A 19,012-nucleotide genomic window follows, 5' to 3' on the forward strand; every position below is an offset into this window, starting at 1 on the left:
GTCCAGTCCAGTCCAGTCCAGTCCAGTCTAGTCCAGTCTAGTCTAGTCTAGTCTAGTCTAGTCCAGTCTAGTCTAGTTCAGTCCAGTCCAGTCTAGTCTAGTCCAGTCTAGTCTAGTCTAGTCTAGTTCAGTCTAGTCTAGTCCAGTCCAGTCTAGTCCAGTCTAGTCCAGTCCAGTCTAGTCTAGTCCAGTCTAGTCCAGTCCAGTCTAGTCCAGTCCAGTCCAGTCCAGTCTAGTCCAGTCTAGTCTAGCCCAGTCTAGTCTAGTCCAGGACGACCACAAAACATCAAAAAAACAACATAAAACAAACATAGAAAAATGGAACAAAATGAAAAAGGCAAAACAGAATGAAAAAAGCATTTTAATGAAAATATGTAGCACGATGAAAAACACAAAATTATGCAAGAAATTAGTAAAAATGAAATATTTCAATATGTTCACATTTATTCAAGAAGGTGAAAAAAAAACTAATTATGTAGAAAATACATTTAAAAAAGGAGGAAAATCAACTTCAGAGAAACGGATCTAAGTCGAACGGAAAAACACACATTTATGTTCAACATTAGCAGTTAAAGCTCATTTAGTTCAGACTTCACACTGGATTTTTATTTTATTATTTGTTACTTTTTTTTTATTGATAAGCTTCATAAATAAGGTTAATATTCTTAAATATATAATAGTTCAGTTAATAAAGTCAATATAATCACAACATTGAAACAAAAGGAAAAACTACAGATTAAAATGAGCAAAAGATTAGAAAGTGGATGAAGAAGCACAGACTGAAGGGGTTAAAGACCCAAAGGTCCACCTTTAACCCTTAAAGACCCAAAGGTCCACCTTTAACCCTTAAAGACCCAAAGGTCCACCTTTAACCCTTAAAGACCCAAAGGTCCACCTTTAACCCTTAAAGACCCAAAGGTCCACCTTTAACCCTTAAAGACCCAAACGTCCACCTTTAACCCTTAAAGACCCAAAGGTCCACCTTTAACCCTTAAAGACCCAAACGTCCACCTTTAACCCTTAAAGACCCAAAGGTCCACCTTTAACCCTTAAAGACCCAAAGGTCCACCTTTAACCCTTAAAGACCTAAACACCGTCATCTTCTACAACTTTTAGTCCGTTTACATGACCATATAAATCCAATAACTCGCTGTAATCCAATAATTGTCATAATCAGATGTGACATGTTTACGTAGACTTCAAAAATGCGATAATTAAAAACCCTGGTTTACATGTTTCAGTTCATTATTTGAGTTTTTTCCAGAGTTCGTATGTACGTTATGATGTCAGACGTACACTTCCTGTCATTTTCAAAACGTTCGGTCTTGTCTTGTTACCATGGCAACGCCTACGGTGTCAGCGTGAGCTGTCCTAATGTGGGAGGAGCTAATAAAATGACAGAATAGGTCACATGTTACTGCTATCCTTCATTTCATTACATTGTTGGTTTACCGTTTTCCTTCTGTGGAACTTCAATTTATGTAATTTTAATTTATTTTTTACACATGTGCAGATGTAAAAAAAAAAAAGAAAAAATCAGATGAAGCTCTTTACATGTGTGAAGACATCAGAGTATTGGGGAGAAATTTAGGTGTTTTAATCTGATTTCTTATATTCAGATCACTGCTGTTATTGGATAAAACCAATCAGATTATCCTAGAATAGAATAGAATAGAATAGAATAGAATAGAATAGAATAGAATAGAATAGAATAGAATAGAATAGAATAGAATAATTTATTGTCATTGCCTTGTACAATACAACAAAATTTAAAGCTCGTCACTCTCACACACACACACACACACACACACACACACACACACACACACACAGGCAGATATCAAATAAATGAAAAATAAATAAATAAATAAATAAAAATGAATAAAACTCCTGTTTACATGATCAATAATAGTCTGAACTGCAGGATCAGATGGTGCTGTCAGTGTTGGTGTGGACGTGGTCAGGGTCAGTGGATGGACACACTGGGTTCAGTTCAGGACAGACTGGACTGAAAAAGACTCTGTTCCTTCAGTTGGATCTGTTTTTAGAGGAACACCATCCACTTTCATCTGAGCTTTAATGAACATGTACAGCACAGGTGTCAAACATGCGGCCCAGGGGCCAAATCCAGCCCGCCAAAGGGTCCAGTCCGGCCCCTGGGATGAATTTATGAAATGCAGAAATGACACTGAAGAAAGCAACAATAAAGGATGTAAAAATCATTTTAGGTCAATTCAACCTAACATGGGTCAGAACCAGTAAAATACTGTCATAATAACCCATAAATTATGAAAACTGCACAATTTCCTCTTTGTTTTAGTGTAAAAAAAACAGTAAAATTACACAAAAATGTTTACATTTGCAGACTAGCCTTTTGCAAAAAATGTGAAGAACCTGAACAAATATGAACAACCTGAAGTGTCTTAAGAGAAGTCTGTGGAATGTCACCCACATTCTGCCTGTCATTAAATGTTTTGTGTGTTTGTAGATTCACTGTGATCTGTACGTTATGATGTATATGATAAACTGAGGCAGAATGTTGTTAAAATTACTCTTATTTTTCTTCAGAATTTTCAGGTGGTTCATATTTCCTCATGTCCTGTTCAAGTACAGTTTGTAGAGGTAAACATTTTCATTGTGGAATTTCATCTTTTTCACTCAAAAACAGAGAAAACTTTGGAGTTGACATGATTTCTAAGTTCTTATCCTGTTCTTATATTGTTTTCCTGGTCCGGCCCACTTCAGTTTATAGTAGGCTGCATGTGGAACTGGACTGACATGAGTCTGACACCGCTGTTCTACATGATCAGAGAATGAAAGACAGAAAATACAGGGAAGAAAAAACAGAGGATAATAAAGATTAAATATAAACCACCATTAAGGACCAGACCTGGAACTAGAACTGGGTCTGCATGGGTTCAAGTAGTCCACCATGTCTTCTGCTACTGGACTAAATCAGGTCTGGTCCTGGTCCACATGGTCCAGTCCAGTCCCACTCCTCCAGCTTTTACATCCAACCCAGTCAGACCCCCCCCCCCCCACCCCCAGACCGAGCCCTCTGCCCTCATTCTGAACCCTGTTGGACCTCAGCAGGACAAAGCGGGTCAGGACTCATGTCCCCGCCAGGACAGTCACGTTTCTGCTTTGTCCTCCGTGACTCTGGACCAGAACCCGGGTTTTCAGCATCAACTCATGTAGAACCAGATTGTTCAAGAAGCAGAACGGGATGAAGGTCTGGACTCACTGGATCAGATCCACACAGGACACCAGGACCAGGAAAAAATGAAGAAACCAACATGACGACAGAACACACAAGAATCCAGTCCAATCTGATCCAGTTTAGTCCAGTCCAGTCCAGTCCAGTTTAGCCCAGTCCAGTCCAATCCAGTTTAGTCTAGTCCAGTCTAGTCCATTTTAGTCCAGTCCAGTTTAGTCCTATCCAGTCCAGTCCAGTTTAGTCCTATCCAGTTCAGTCCAGTTTGGTCCAATCCAGTCCAATTCAGTCCACTCCAGTCCAGTCCTGTCCAATCTAGCCTGGTCCAATCCAGTCCAGTCTAGTCTAGTCCAGTTTAGTCCAATCCAGTCCAGTTTAGTCCAATTCAGTCCGATCCAGTCCAGTCCAGTTTAGTCCAATCCAGTCCACTCCTGTCTGATCCAGTCCGGTCTAATCCAGTCCAGTTTAGTCCAGTCCAGTTTAGTCTAGTCCAGTCCAGTTTAGTCTAGTCCAGTTTAGTCCAGTCCAGTTTAGTCCAGTCCATGACGACCACAAAACATCAAAAAGATAATATAAAACAAACAACATGGAAAAATGGAACAAAATGAAAAAGACACAACAGAATGAAAAAAAACCATTTGAACGAAAATATATAGCACGATGAAAAACACAAAATTATGCAAGAAATTAGTAAAAATGAAATATTTCAATATTTTCACATAAATTCAAGAAGATGAACAAAAGTAATTATGAAGAAAATGTATTTAAAAAAGGAGGAAAATAACTTATAAAATAACAACATGACCTAAACTGATGCAAAAAAAGTAAAATAACTAATAATAATAATAGTAATAACTGACGAAATGAAAAGAAAGTACAAAATAATCAACAATTATCACTAATCAACAGAATGAGTAAAATATGCAGTAAGTGGAAAAAATAATCAATAAAACTGATTTTAAAACATGAATAAACTGATCAATAAACTGAACAAAATCAGCATCATTTTACACTAAAACATTTACAGTTTTAATGTTTAGTTTTTTTACTGAACAAACATTTTATTATTATTTTACAGTTTCATCCATTAATGACGTTAACGATCGTTAATCAGTTAAAAGTCTTTATTGATGATGTTTCGTGGCTTCGTTTCTGCAGCTTCACGTGCTCGTTAAATCTGATCCGCTTCAGTCTTTGATGCCGAGCGGTGAAACACTGACCTGCAAACCAGCGCCGCGGACGGGGGGGGGGGGACGGGGGCACGGACGGACGGGGGGTGGGCGGCTGAGCGGTGGGGGGAGGGGCCCCGGGTCATTCTGGGTAAACCGGGCCTCACTCCATTCACAGGAAACAACAGCGAGGACAGACGGCGGCGGTTTGATCTGGGTCACGTCCAGACCATATTTGTCCAACAGGTCCAACACAGGTCGCCACGGCAACGCGCTTACCAACAGCCATGTTTACATTTGGCGTTGAAAGCCTAGCGCTCGGACTCACTGAGGTTCATTAAACCTGGTCATGTGACCGCCGGTGAGACCTTCAAGGACCTGGATCTGGACTCACCGGACCTGAACCCAGTGTGGACGGGACACGGGTTCATCCAACGGCAACTGCTGCACGGAGAAGACTCCGCCCACCTACGGGATGTGTGGTTCGGGGACCAGTTCAGGAGGTCCAAAGAAGACCACAATAAAGACCACAATGAAGACCATGATGAAGACCGCGATGAAGACTGTGATGAAGACTACAACAAAGACTACGATGAAGACCACAATAAAGACCGCGATGAAGACCATGATAAAGACCACAATGAAGACTACGATGAAGACCACGATGAAGACCACGATGAAGACCGCAATGAAGACCACGATGAAGACTACGATGAAGACCACGATGAAGACTACGATGAAGACCACAATGAAGACCGCAATGAAGATCATGATGACGACTACGATGAAGACCACAATGAAGACCACGATGAAGACCACAATGAATGAAGACCGTGATAAAGACCACAATGAAGACTGCAATGAAGACTATAATGAAGACCACAATGAAGACCGCAATGAAAACCACGATGAAGACCACGATGAAAACCACGAAGACTGCAATGAAGACCATGATGAAGACCACAATGAATGAAGACCACGATGAAGACCATGATGAAGACCACAATGAATGAAGACCACGATGAAGACCACAATGAAGACCACAATGAATGAAGACCATGATGAAGACCACAATGAATGAAGACTACGATGAAAACCACGATGAAGACCACAATGAATGAAGACCATGATGAAGACCACGATGAAGACCACAATGAATGAAGACCACGATGAAGACCACAATGAATGAAGACCACGATGAAGACCACAATGAAGACCACAATGAAGACCACAATGAATGAAGACCATGATGAAGACCACAATGAATGAAGACCATGATGAAGACCACAATGAATGAAGACCATGATGAAGACCACGATGAAGACCACAATGAATGAAGACCACGATGAAGACCACGATGAAGACCACGAAGTCCATGAAAACTATGAACAGATGAACTGTATTTGACACCAGTTTCGACATATTTCTTCAGTTTTGTTCAGTTTGTGTCTTATTTTGTTTTTCTTGCTGATTATTTTTTCACTTTTTTTCATTTTGTTCATTTTATTGATTACTTTGCCTGTTCTGGTTAAATGTTTTTATTATCATTATTTTGTTTGTTTTTCAATATTTTCTTGCCTGTTTTATTATTTTTCCCATCAGTTTTGTTCAGTTTGTGGCTTATTTTGTCAATATTACTTTATTTATTGTTAATTTTTATTCCTTTCATTCATTACTTTGGCTGTTTTTGTTCATTTTATTGATTATTTGATTATTTTTTTAACCTTTTTTTGCCTGTTTTTTCACATTATTTATCATTTTGTATCTGTTTTTCATCATTTTTGTTGATTCCATCCACTGTCACTGATCCAACTCCATGGGTTTTACTGGTGAATCAATGTTGGAGAAGATGACGGTGTTTCCACAGTAACTACAGAGCCTCTGAACGTCCAAATATGGTCATATCTGATGACCATGAAAAGATGAAGAACTGTATTTTACACCAATTATTTCAACGTATTTCTTAAATTTTGTTCTGTTTGTAGCTTATTTTGTTCTTGTTGCTGATTTTCTTTTTTTTTTTTTTTTTTCATTTTATTAATTTTATTGATTAGTTTGACTGTTCTGTTGTTATTATTATTTTATTTTTCAACATTTTCTTGCCTATTTTATTATTTTTCCTTCAGTTTTGTTCAGTTTGTGGCTTATTTTGTCAATATTACTTGATTTATTGTTAATTTTTATTCCTTTCATTCATTACTTTGGCTGTTTTTGTTTATTTTGTTGATTATTTTATTATTTTTTAACCTTTTTTTGCCTTTTTTTTCCACATTATTTATCATTGTCTGTTTTTTTTTTTTTTCCTCTTTTTTTTTTTTTTTTTATCATTTTTGTTAATTTCCATCCACTGTCATTGATCCAACTCCATGGGTTTTACTGGGGAATCAATGTTGGAGAAGATGATGGTGTTTCCATGGTAACTACAGAGCCTCTGAACATCCAAATATGGTCATATCTGATGACCATGAAAAGATGAAGAACTGTATTAGACTCCAGTTATTGACGTGTACTGATAGGATGAATGGATCGCACGCAGAGGGGATAAACTCAGAGTGACTTTGTTTCCGTCTCAGACTAAATCAATCATCGACCATCTGTTCTTGTCTTCGCCCTCTGGGCAGCGGCCGACCAAGCCTCGCTGTCGATGGAAACAACATGGTGGCGTTGGGCGACAGAACCCACCAACCCAGGGGTCGAACTCAGTCTGTTGTCAGAATAATCCACAACATATTCCTGAGCTGAAGGTCGACTCCCAGGCTTTATCACAGTAACATGTTAGTTTGGAAACGTCTGGAGCGTCAGGACGAAGAAGGGCTTTCCCTCCAAAAAAAGAAAACCTCTGAAACGCGTCCAAACCTTCGAGCTCATACAACTTCCACATGTGCTTTTGTAATTCACAGGACAAATCAGGAAACTCCAGAGGGTTGGACTTTCACACTTCAGGGCCCGGGTTTCTAAAGTTGGAACAACCCCAGATCCGTCCTAAGCTCCGCCCATCGACCAATCACAGCCGTGTTTACGTCCACCTGATGTTTACGTGGTTTCACCTTCAACACTTGGACCTGTTTTCCCTCAGTTTTCAGGGTCATTGTTCAGGTTTTCATGATTAATTCGCTCTGAAATGATGACTGATATTCCATCGACTCCGTCCGATGGATAAAACCTGTTTGACATGACGAGTGTAAAAACTTTTTCTCTAATTGTTGTTTGGATTTTAGAACTGGGTTGAACTCTTGGCGACGGTCGGACCAAACACAATAGGCGGTTGAATAGAAAACAATAGTGAGTCTAATGTTTAATATTTCACAGCTGTGCGTCCCATCAGAGTGTCCTGGGTTCCATCAGCCTGTCAGACCGCACTGAGGGCCCATTGTTGGACCGGTGCGGGTCGGCCGAGGTGTCCGACGCCGGCGAACCCTTCACTCCAACACTGAGCCCATTGTGTGTCGCAGGATGTTTTAACTATTAATACGATATCTACACACGGTCACAATAAAACGCAAATCAAATAAAAGTTTATAGACGAAGGTGAAACACTAAACGTACAGTTTCAGACCGCGATGGTTCGGATCCAACTTCAGGGAAAAACTCAGACAAACGGACCCTCAGTACAAGTCCACATCCTCCAGACCAGTACTGCACCGATCAATACGCACTTTTCCATTGATCATCAAATTGTGTGAAAATAAACATAAAAATGTGGCTGTGCTGCTGGGGGGGCTGGAGGCAGTGGGGGGGGGGGGGGGGGGGGGTTGATGGTGTCCTCCCCTCCTCGGGCTCTGCGTGCTGGGCTCCCACCCCCCCACACACACCCCCACACCTCCTCACATGGTTCAGATGAGTCTGAGGTTCTGTCCTGATCGACCAGAGCTTCAGCACATCCTCCACCTCTGGAGAATCTGCACACTGTAAAAAATCTGAATCTGACCAAGTGTATTTGTCTCATTTCTAGTCCAAATGTCTGATCACACTTAAAATCAGACAGAGTCACCTCAAGAGAAACTGTTCAGTCAGATAGAAGAACTGATTTATAGACAATAGATCTGGAAAATCTGAGATCAACTAATCTGACCACGATCATTTTCACTTGTTCCAGTGGCAGATTTTTTGCTCGAATTAAGCAAAAAAAAAAAAAAAATGGAATTAAGCTAAAAATCTTGAATTAAGCATAAAAAAATCTGGAATTCAGCAAATAACAAAAAAAAAACTCCTGAATTAAGCAAAAAACGCTTGAATTCAGAAAAAAAAAATGAATTAAGCAAAACAAAAAATGTTGAATTAAGCAAGAAAAAAAAATCTTGAATTTAGCACAAAAAAAAAATCTGACAATGGAACAAATGAAAATGATCTTGGTCAGATTAGCTGAACTCTGATTTTCCAGATCTGTTGTCTCTAAATCAGTTCTTATATCAAACTGTACAGTTCTTCTGTAGGTGACTGTCTGATTTTAAGTGGGATCAGATATTCGGAACAGAAAGGAGACAAATACACTTGGTCAGATTTAGATTTTCCAGTGCAGTGGGAGGGACTGGACTGGACAGGGGTGGAGTTAAGGAGGTGATGGTCAGTGTGGTCAGTGTGGAGGTTTACAGAAGATGCTGACCTTTATCAACAGGTCGTCAGGAGGTCAGCTCCAGTTGCAGCTGAACCCTCAATGACATGAACCTCAGACCTCGGTTCAATGTTCACAGTCGCTTTATTTTCCTCTGGTTTTCTGTGCAGTTAATGATGAGAGAAATACAATCCAATAAAAAAAAAGAACAAGAGCAACAAAGAAAAACAGACATGAGTCACAGAGAAGAAGAGAAACACCCAGACTGGGATCCAAATAATGATCAGATCCATTTTCCAGGGTTCAGACAAGAACCTCACATTAACCCTTAAAGACCCAAACATGCGCCTTTAACCCTTAAAGACCCAAACGTCCACCTTTAACCCTTAAAAACCCAAACGTCCACCTTTAACCCTTAAAAACCCAAACGTCCGCCTTTAACCCTTAAAGACCCAAACGTCCACCTTTAACCCTTAAAGACCCAAACATGCGCCTAACCCTTAAAACCCAAACGTCCACCTTTAACCCTTAAAGACCCAAACGTCCACCTTTAATCCTTAAAGACCCAAACGTCCACCTTTAACCCTTAAAGACCCAAACATGCGCCTAACCCTTAAAACCCAAACGTCCACCTTTAACCCTTAAAGACCCAAACGTCCACCTTTAATCCTTAAAGACCCAAACGTCCACCTTTAACCCTTAAAAACCCAAACGTCCGCCTTTAACCCTTAAAGACCCAAACGTCCACCTTTAACCCTTAAAGACCCAAACATCCGCCTTTAACCCTTAAAAACCCAAACGTCCACCTTTAACCCTTAAAGACCCAAACGTCCACCTTTAACCCTTAAAAACCCAAACGTCCACCTTTAACCCTTAAAGACCCAAACGTCCACCTTTAACCCGTAAAAACCCAAACGTCCACCTTTAACCCTTAAAGAACCAAACGTCCACCTTTAACCCTTAAAACCCAAACGTCCGCCTTTAACCCTTAAAAACCCAAACGTCCACCTTTAACCCTTAAAGACCCAAACGTCCACCTTTAACCCTTAAAAACCCAAACGTCCACCTTTAACCCTTAAAGAACCAAACGTCCACCTTTAACCCTTAAAGACCCAAACGTCCACCTTTAACCCTTAAAAACCCAAACGTCCGCCTTTAACCCTTACAGACCCAAACGTCCACCTTTAACCCTTAAAGACCCAAACGTCCACCTTTAACCCTTAAAAACCCAAACGTCCGCCTTTAACCCTTAAAGACCCAAACATCCACCTTTAACCCTTAAAGACCCAAACGTCCGCCTTTAACCCTTAAAGACCCAAACGTCCACCTTTAACCCTTAAAAACCCAAACGTCCACCTTTAACCCTTAAAGACCCAAACATCCACCTTTAACCCTTAAACACCCAAACGTCCACCTTTAACCCTTAAAGACCCAAAAGTCCACCTTTAACCCTTAAAAACCCAAACGTCCACCTTTAACCCTTAAAGAACCAAACGTCCACCTTTAACCCTTAAAAACCCAAATGTCCACCTTTAACCCTTAAAGACCCAAACGTCCACCTTTAACCCTTAAAGACCCAAACGTCCACCTTTAACCCTTAAAAACCCAAACGTCCGCCTTTAACCCTTAAAGACCCAAACATCCACCTTTAACCCTTAAAGACCCAAACGTCCACCTTTAACCCTTAAAAAACCCAAACGTCCACCTTTAACCCTTAAGACCCAAACGTCCACCTTTAACCCTTAAAAACCCAAACGTCCACCTTTAACCCTTAAAGACCCAAACGTCCACCTTTAACCCTTAAACACCCAAACGTCCACCTTTAACCCTTAAAAACCCAAACGTCCACCTTTAACCCTTAAAGAACCAAACGTCCACCTTTAACCCTTAAAAACCCAAACGTCCGCCTTTAACCCTTAAAAACCCAAACGTCCACCTTTAACCCTTAAACACCCAAACGTCCACCTTTAACCCTTAAAAACCCAAACGTCCACCTTTAACCCTTAAAGAACCAAACGTCCACCTTTAACCCTTAAAGACCCAAACGTCCACCTTTAACCCTTAAAAACCCCAAACGTCCGCCTTTAACCCTTACAGACCCAAACGTCCACCTTTAACCCTTAAAGACCCAAACGTCCGCCTTTAACCATTAAAAACCAAACGTCCGCCTTTAACCCTTAAAGACCCAAACATCCACCTTTAACCCTTAAAGACCCAAACGTCCACCTTTAACCCTTAAAAACCCAAACGTCCGCCTTTAACCCTTAAAGACCCAAACGTCCACCTTTAACCCTTAAAAACCCAAACGTCCACCTTTAACCCTTAAAGACCCAAACGTCCGCCTTTAACCCTTAAAAACCCAAACGTCCGCCTTTAACCCTTAAAGACCCAAACGTCCGCCTTTAACCCTTAAAAACCCAAACGTCCGCCTTTAACCCTTAAAGACCCAAACATCCACCTTTAACCCTTAAAGACCCAAACGTCCACCTTTAACCCTTAAAAACCCAAACGTCCGCCTTTAACCCTTAAAGACCCAACGTCCACCTTTAACCCTTAAAAACCCAAACGTCCACCTTTAACCCTTAAAGAACCAAACGTCCACCTTAACCCTTAAGACCCAAACGTCCACCTTTAACCCTTAAAAACCCAAACGTCCGCCTTTAACCCTTACAGACCCAAACGTCCACCTTTAACCCTTAAAGACCCAAACGTCCACCTTTAACCCTTAAAAACCCAAACGTCCGCCTTTAACCCTTAAAGACCCAAACATCCACCTTTAACCCTTAAAGACCCAAACGTCCGCCTTTAACCCTTAAAGACCCAACATCCACCTTTAACCCTTAAAAACCCAAACGTCCACCTTTAACCCTTAAAGACCCAAACATCCACCTTTAACCCTTAAACACCCAACGTCCACCTTTAACCCTTAAAGACCCAAACGTCCACCTTTAACCCTTAAAAACCCAAACGTCCACCTTTAACCCTTAAAGAACCAAACGTCCACCTTTAACCCTTAAAAACCCAAATGTCCACCTTTAACCCTTAAAGACCCAAACGTCCACCTTTAACCCTTAAAGACCCAAACGTCCACCTTTAACCCTTAAAAACCCAAACGTCCGCCTTTAACCCTTAAAGACCCAAACATCCACCTTTAACCCTTAAAGACCCAAACGTCCACCTTTAACCCTTAAAAACCCAAACGTCCGCCTTTAACCCTTAAAGACCCAAACGTCCACCTTTAACCCTTAAAAACCCAAACGTCCACCTTTAACCCTTAAAGACCCAAACGTCCACCTTTAACCCTTAAACACCCAAACGTCCACCTTTAACCCTTAAAAACCCAAACGTCCACCTTTAACCCTTAAAGAACCAAACGTCCACCTTTAACCCTTAAAAACCCAAACGTCCGCCTTTAACCCTTAAAAACCCAACGTCCACCTTTAACCCTTAAAGACCCAAACGTCCACCTTTAACCCTTAAAACCCAAACGTCCACCTTTAACCCTTAAAGAACCAAACGTCCACCTTTAACCCTTAAAGACCCAAACGTCCACCTTTAACCCTTAAAAACCCAAACGTCCGCCTTTAACCCTTACAGACCCAAACGTCCACCTTTAACCCTTAAAGACCCAACGTCCACCATTAACCCTTAAAAACCCAAACGTCCGCCTTTAACCCTTAAAGACCCAAACATCCACCTTTAACCCTTAAAGACCCAAACGTCCACCTTTAACCCTTAAACACCCAAACGTCCACCTTTAACCCTTAAAAACCCAAACGTCCGCCTTTAACCCTTAAAGACCCAAACGTCCACCTTTAACCCTTAAAAACCCAAACGTCCACCTTTAACCCTTAAAGACCCAAACGTCCACCTTTAACCCTTAAACACCCAAACGTCCACCTTTAACCCTTAAAGACCCAAACGTCCACCTTTAACCCTTAAAAACCCAAACGTCCACCTTTAACCCTTAAAGAACCAAACGTCCACCTTTAACCCTTAAAAACCCAAATGTCCACCTTTAACCCTTAAAGGTGGACGTTTGGGTCTCAGTTTAATTCAGCAGCAAAACACTTATAAAATCAAATACAAGTATCACGGTGTTAAAAAACAAAAAAAAAGTGGAAATGAAGGGTAGCAGTAACATGTGACCTATTCTGTCATTTTATTAGCTCCTCCCACATTAGGACAGCTAACGCTGACACTGTAGGCGTTGCCATGGTAACAAGACAAGACCGGACGTTTTGAAATTGACAGGAAGTGTACGTCTGACGTCATAATGAATGTAAACATGTAAACCAGGGTTTTTCAATTATCACACTTCTGAAGTGTACATAAACACGTCACATCTGATTAGGGTAATTATCGGATTACTGCCAGTTATCGTATTTTTATGGTCATGTAAACGGACATAATGAATTACCAGTAAAACCCATGGAGCTGAATTAATGACAGTGGATGGACACACTGGGTTTTTTGATTCTATATATTAAAAAGTGAATGAAATGAACAAAAAAATAAATAAAATTATAATAATAATAATAATAATGAGTAGCATGAAAAAAATAAGTAAAAAATGAACAAAAACAGTCAAAGTAATTGATAAACAAAATGAATAAGAAATTGACAAAAATAATGAGCAACATGAATAAAATAAGTAATAAATAAATGTAATTAAAGAAAAAATAATGTAAGTCAAAGCATTGGCCTCTTTTATTTTGTTTGTTGAAAAACCAATAAAAGTTGAAGTCAAAAGAATAAAAAAAAAGAAGAAATAAACCCACTTTTTCTTCAGCTTTCTCTTTTTTTTAATATCATAACCTTCAACTTTAATCTGAGCTTTAATGAACATCTACACAATCAGTGAATTAAATATAAGAAAATACAGGATTTACAAAAAAATACAAAATACAGAAGATAATATTAGAATAAATGGTGATAAATCACTGATAAACAGTTGAACAGAGGAAGAAGTGCCACAGAAGTTCCAGTGTTTCCTCCTGCTTTGTTCGCACTTTGAACATGTTTCCATCTGAAGCCAAACCAACAGAACCGGAGCCTGGTCCAGAACCTGTTGGACCCGCTGTCTTCAGTCCAAACCCACAGCAGGTTTGTGTTGATGCGTCTGACCCGCTCCGTAACACCACCGCAGTATTTACAGGATCAGTTCCACAGTGTGTGAACGGCCTTCGTCTGCACCGGCTCGGTCCAAATGGACTCCATGTGTCCGAGTCCTGCAGCTGGACGCCACGCCGACCCATAAACACACACAGCTGGAGGTCAAAGGTCAGCGGGGGGCGGAGGGAAACTGTCCTGGGCCCGGTCCGTGACGGGTGGAGACCGGTCCAGTTTCAGACAGAGATGATCCGGTTCTGCTACGGTTCTACACAGGTCCAACTGTAAATGATCTGGTTCTTCTACGGTTCTACTCAGGTCCTAAACGTGTATTTGTCATTATTTCTGTGATGTTTTGTCTGTACTAAACTGGTCCGACCCAGATCATACGGGTCTGAACGTGGAGCCTGAACTAAAACAGCTGTTAATGTCTTCAGTATAATTTCATAAATCCATCCAGGGGTTGGACTGGACCCTGTGTCGGTCCGGTTTTGGCCCGTGGGCCATCTGTTTGACACCCCTGGTCTGACCGTAGACAAACAGAAACATGCTACTGATAGAACACCACGGCCCGGTTCTGTTCGTCCAGCTCCATATTGATCCGGTCTTCGGGCCTGGTTCTGGACCGAGGCCGGTCCTGGTCTTGAGGCCCAGTCCCGGTTCAGGCCTGCGTCTGCGTTCTGTGGAGGACACGGTTCTGATCTGGGTTTTTAAACAGATCTGTTTTTCATTTTCCCTCCGAGTGTGAAACCATTTTCCTGATTTCCTCTCTCTCTCCATGTGCCTGGGCGATCAACAGCCTCGAGCGCACCGCTGACCTCTGACCTTCCCAGAGGAAAACGCAGGAATGAATCACATTTTCATTTGTGTTTTGAAGATTTTATTGCTGTTAAACCACCTGGATGAACAGAGGAGTGAAATCAGATGAACGGTGGGAGACAAAGATCCGATAATTTGACTCAGATGAGTTCGAATTAAAACACGTTTGGAAAATGTGAGCAGCGGAACGGAAAAAAAAAACCTGTGTGAACATGGAAGAGGAAAAGGAGAACGGACAGATTCCTGAAACTTCCATCTTTTTTTACAGGTAAAAGCATGGTAAACATGAGGTTTGCACTGCAGGCATGCCCTCGGTGCGGTCTGACAGGCTGATGGAAGCCAGGACACTGATGGGACTCACAGCTGTGAAATATTAAACACTACAGCCTCTATTGTTTTCTATTCAAGCTGCCTATTGTGTTCGCTGCGACCGTCGCGCTCAAACACTTTATGATTTAAAGAGCTTTTTGTTGGACAGTCACCAGGGTTTGGGTTCACGAACAAGCTCCGATTTTCCTAGAATGGCGGAACCGTCAGACTCGGATTTGTTTTCGTGTTTTGTCTGACGCGCATGAGACGACGTTCAACTGTTAACGCGTTTTAGAAACATGAACATCCGACAGAACCGTGGGTTTATTCTTCTTTTCTTCAACCAAAAGGTCAAAACTTTGTCATGGTGACCGAACAGTTTCAGATTTACCTCCAGAACATTTAGACGTTCAGCATCAACAGGTTCATGTAGATGAACCTGATTTAACCCACATGTCAGCAGTCGCTTTTCCACTGACCTTCAAACTGCACGAATAGAAGTTGTGCATAAAAAATTTGCCTAATGGAAAAACAACACTTTCACCTAAACTCTCGTTTTTCAATTAAAAGTTTTTGTGCCGGCAAGAGATGGTTTTTCGGGAATAGCGCAAATGGTATATCACACAAAACTGTAATGGAAAGACCTTTTTAGCAACTAGAGTCACATGGATTTAAGAAAACGGATGTTGACGAACGATACAACAAGGAAAAGAGTTTTAAGACAAACGTGTGTATGTGTTGTGACGGCCCTAAGGCCTCTGTGCTGCCTGTCTTTGTCTCTGTGGATGTGCTACCTATCCTTGCAGTAGCTGCATGTGTGTGTGAGGCGGAGCCTGGGAATCGGAAACACCTGCGGCCGTGGTTCCCAGTCTATAAAGGACGGCTGTCCAGACCGCGCTCTCTCTCTGCCACCAGCTGGATGCTCAGCCCGAGCCACCTTTTGTTTTATTGTATTTTGTGTTCTGGTTATGGTTTAGTTGGCACTTATTCATTACTTTGTAAAATAAATCACGTCTAGCATTGGTCCTCCGTCCTCCGTTTGATATCTTTGTTGTGGTCCCCGAGCCAGACCATAACAGTGTGGACACACCAGGAAAGCCAAACATTTTAGAATTTAGTAGGAGTTAGATGAGTAATATATAATAATAATAATAATGAATATATCTGTAAATCAATGCAATATTTATGTTTGTTGACATGTTTATGGAATGACTTGGTGGCATGGTGTCATCTAACGATAATAAACAAATCATCGCATTCCTGATTTAATGGAAAAACTGACATTTTTTCGACATTTAGTAAATATCAGTAAAGTTCTGCGCAGATGTCCACTGTTCACATCCAGATCCATAAAACCCTCCAGGACCAAACAGGACGTCCAGCACTTACCCAGGTTTTGCTGCTGTTTTTCAGCTGATTTTCACAAACTCCTGCGAGAAAAATAAACCAAACAACTTCAAACTGGATCAGCTTCATTTTAAGATTTTTTTTTTTTTAATCTTTAAATTATTTAATTTTGCTCTATGACAACAGCAAATTTGGAAAATTAGGTAGACAATGTGAAATTCTGTTAGCTAGTCAGCATTTTAGTGATCTATCTGCTTAGCTTCTTATCCAGTTAGATCATCTTAGTTTGTTTTTGGCTAGCACCATACTGTTACCTTCTGTTAGCTTGAGATAATTTGAGCCCGTTAATACTTAGATAATGTTAGCTTCTGTTACAGGTCCCAGAGGGCTGAGGGCCGCAATAACAATTACTGTTTGGTCCTGATGTGGACCGGATCTGAATGGAATAGAACAAACAGAGCAATGAGGAAACGTCACTCGCTGTTCTTCTTTCCAGAATGCATCTACATCTGTGGATTTATTCATCACAGAATAATCAAAAATCATAAAACATCTCTTTTGTTTTCATCCCAGCTGTTTTCTTTGGTCAAGTAACTTTCAACAGCATGACATCATCTTATCACATCTTCATCTTATTTACCAAATACACTTTTACCCTTATCATTTACTGCATTTAGTTGACATATATTCAAAAATAACCTTTAACTCTAAAACATATATTAACAGTAGAACAGTGTTCGGAGCACCACTGTGTCAAGTGTAATATTAATGTGCTATTTTTAAGGTGGACTATCCCTTTAAATGAAATTACTCTTTAAATACTGAACTAAAATGAATTACTTAACCCTTCTGTATCAATCACAGGTTACTGGAACGTAGAAATGAAATGCTTGTGTTACATTAACTATCAGAAACAAAACACTTCGGTCATAACACAACCCATATAAAATGTGTGTCTTCAGCCATAAACTTCAAAGTGCATGCTGTCTCTCAACTATAAAACTCACAAAATGCACGTACACAACAAAACCCACATACATTCTGTGTACAGGAGCCCTTTCACACACATCCCAATCTAAATTATCGGCCATGCTAGGCTCACGAAATGTCGGCTACCACGCGCTAACTCCACACTTTGACTCCATGTATTCACATTAAGGGGTTAAATATGGTAGAAACGAGCTTAAAACACAACAGAAAACAACACATTATTAAAGCCCACTCTTAAACAAACATTGCTCAAACAAACGGAGCAATGAGGAAACGTCACTCGCTGCTCTTCTTTCCAGAATGCATCTGAGGATGTGGGGCGGTGCTTCGCTACAGTACCCCAGAGGAAACTGGGCTAGAAGAATAGTTCCTACCTCCTAGCTCACAGGTGTCAAACTCCGGTGTAAAACTGCATGTTTTAGATAGTTCATGCTTCAAACACACCTGGTTCAATTAATGATCAGCTCATCATCATGCTCTGCAGAAGCCTGATAATGTGTGACGGAAGAGGGAAAGATCTAAAACATGCAGGATTCCGGCCCTCGAGGACCGGAGTTTGACACCCTGTAGCTGCTGCTGTAAACCCTTGTTACCCACACTGCCACGGTCATAACAATTCACAGCACAATTACCGGGCAAGGTTAAGCATTCCACTTCACAGCAAAATGTAAACATTATTAAAATGAATGTAAGAAAATAAATCTATAGACCTTAAAAAAACACAAAATGGGGTCACATTATTTCAGATGTGCCACACTTCTGTTAGATAAAGGTCATTTTAGTGATGCTATCTGTCTAGCTTCTATTAGCTAGGTAGTCTTAGCTTCTGATAGCTAGCATGATACTGTTACCCTCTGTTAACTAGAGATAGTTTATCTGCAGTTTTTCTGCCTAAATAAAGCCTTTCTTAGCTAGCTAATTGATGTTAGCTTCTTTGAGCTAGATGTCACTTAGCTTCTATTAGCCAATTAGATCATCTTAGCTTCTAACAGTTTGCAAGATAATTAAAGCTCTTGGTAGTGAGATAGTTAATGTTAGCTTCTGGTGACTGACTAATTAAACTGTAACAAAGCCCTGATGACGGTTGGATACTAATGCTGCGTTCAAGGCTGGTTTTTGAGCCTGTAAGTCACAACTTCAAACTACGACTCACCATTTTGTAACATTCCAGGCAAGTCACACCAAACTGCCCGAGCGCAAGGAATTATGGGAGTTAGATGTAAACAAACCAATGTGGTGAACATTATGTTCATTTATAGTCATTTCTATCCCAGAGGTGTTTGTTCTTTGTTTATTTGAGGGAAACAGAGGAGGAAAAACAGCGCATAAGGCAAGAGAAGCTGTTCTACTTTTTATGTTATTTGTATGTTTTTATACGTACTAGCGGCATTGTACCCGTGGTGCCACTGTACGATAGCATGAGAGGCTAAAATCTCCCAGGATACCTCACAACATTTGAATACAGACATAAAATTGTGCCTAGTAGACAGTCAGGTAATG

The 19,012-nt window shown here is 40.7% G+C and overlaps 1 long non-coding RNA gene across 1 annotated transcript; it reads right to left on the reverse strand.

The window, feature by feature from the left end:
* Window positions 1–6,774: 6,774 nt before the first annotated feature.
* On the reverse strand, window positions 6,775–15,361 carry LOC115411508 (uncharacterized). The gene is made up of 3 exons (XR_003934224.1): window positions 15,349–15,361; window positions 14,739–14,749; window positions 6,775–6,929 (listed from the first exon to the last, which is right to left on the reverse strand). It is a non-coding gene; the product is annotated as an uncharacterized LOC115411508 (long non-coding RNA).
* Between the last annotated feature and the right edge of the window lie 3,651 nt (window positions 15,362–19,012).

The sequence above is a fragment of the Sphaeramia orbicularis genome, chromosome 20 (genome assembly GCF_902148855.1).
Source record: "Sphaeramia orbicularis chromosome 20, fSphaOr1.1, whole genome shotgun sequence".
Lineage (NCBI taxonomy): Eukaryota > Metazoa > Chordata > Actinopteri > Kurtiformes > Apogonidae > Sphaeramia > Sphaeramia orbicularis.